Source organism: Carlito syrichta, unplaced genomic scaffold (genome assembly GCF_000164805.1).
Source record: "Carlito syrichta isolate Samal-C Ts95f unplaced genomic scaffold, Tarsius_syrichta-2.0.1 Scaffold316290, whole genome shotgun sequence".
Lineage (NCBI taxonomy): Eukaryota > Metazoa > Chordata > Mammalia > Primates > Tarsiidae > Carlito > Carlito syrichta.
In genome coordinates, this window is record NW_007260386.1 from 654,521 (window position 1) to 656,433 (window position 1,913).

A 1,913-nucleotide genomic window follows, 5' to 3' on the forward strand; every position below is an offset into this window, starting at 1 on the left:
GATTGACAATGCTACTTTTTTTTTGAGAGTGTTACATGCACAGTTGCTTTTAGGGTACCCAGCATTGAGGATTTTTTTGTTTGTATGTTTTTTTACAGTAAGCAAATTGTACTTATTTAATTGGTGCTGGCTGTTTTCCTTCATCTGAACTCCAGAAAACATCAGCATGTACACACACACACACACACACACACACACACACACACACACACACTACATTAATAAATTAAAACTTTATATAGATATCATACACACATGTACAGTGTGTGTACACGCACATGTGCTCTGCCTTGCTAAAACATCCTGCTGTAAGTGGGAAGAGGAACAATGGTTGCACTGCTCTCACTATTTCAGGATTGTTGAGGTGGAAAACAGAGCTATGGAAATGCAAGCTGTTATTATACAGTTAGCTTTCACGGCCTGTTGGAAAAAAAATCTGGGCTTAATTCAGGAGTTATTTGCATTGCTCATAGGACAGCACAGATATATTTTCAGTCTGTCAAGCTCATTTTCAAGCACTATGGGTTCTGCATAGCTTAAGTGAATTTTGCCAGCCATGTTCCCATACTGAGAAACCCAAGGCATATGTTTCAGATTCATTTACACTGAACCAATCACATTTTTCCTTTCTTTTTGTTTTCTTCCTAAACTCATGGATGTTTGCAATGTTTCCAGGTATATTATACGTTGATGTTCTAGAATTAGTTGTTATTAACAAAGACACTAGTAATGATAAATTTACACACGTTTGACTCTCCTCCAACTCCTTTTCTTTAATTACTGATCGAGCAGGAGGTGAAAGAGAGGAAAGTATATCAGCAGCCCGCTGTACTGGATTATTTCCACAGACAAATATGAATGGATATTAACAATAACAGTCTTGAAAAATCAGAATTTCAAAGAGTATATGAAACTGCTATGAGTAAGGTATCTAACAAGTTCAGCTCCTTAATAATGATTGCTCAGCTCCTTAATGATTGTTTTATATAGCAAATATACCTGACATTTTAGTATTTACTTTTATTCCACCAGAAATTGTTTTAAAGATACAATTCATTCCAAGAGTCACAATGCCAAGCATCACCCATTTGTCCCTTTGCCTAATTGTGAATTTTAAATAACCACAGACCCCCAAAATAAATAGAGCTTTATTTATACTGTTGTGATAGATGTAAACCATAGTATAAAAGCTACTAAAAAATGACTTCAACAATGCTGTGCAAGCATATTTCTATAACTTGGTATGACCTGGGAGACCAGCATTAGGATTGCTTTTGTTTTTTCAAATATATCTAACTATAAACTGACCACACATATTCAGTCCATTGTGCTTTTTTATCTATGTTCGTGAACTTTAGCAGTTCACTAAGTAGAATTTGTCTATATAATTCACTTGGATGAATATTCCTAAAATATAATATAAAGGTGATTTTAAAACTCCAAACTTAGGAATAGGCCATTTCATTTACCAACTTAATCTCAACAATTTTTTGTTTTTGTTTTTAAACAATTTGTAACCTGCGTTCACTTACTGACTGACAAAGGCTGAGAATTTTTGATTGAGTTTAAGGGTGCTCTTCATTCATGAGTAAATGATCATTCTGTGGTTAGATTTAGGGACTCAAACAATGCCTGAGGTTACAGGATTAATGTCATATCTAATTTACTTTATGGGTGTGCTAGTGGGATTCTTAAGGGATAAGAGTCAAAGGGGCTGTGGTTTTTAAGAGCCAATATTTTCTTCTCCAAGCCATCAAATGTTGCCATTTGTCAATCTACCATGTGTTTAAGTATTTATGCACATTCCTTATCTATTCAGTAGACTGAGCTGATGAAGAAGAGCAAGATCACAACATGCGGGTTCCGATTCTACCTTTTTTCCCTGTACAATGACTTTACCATATTGAGTTATC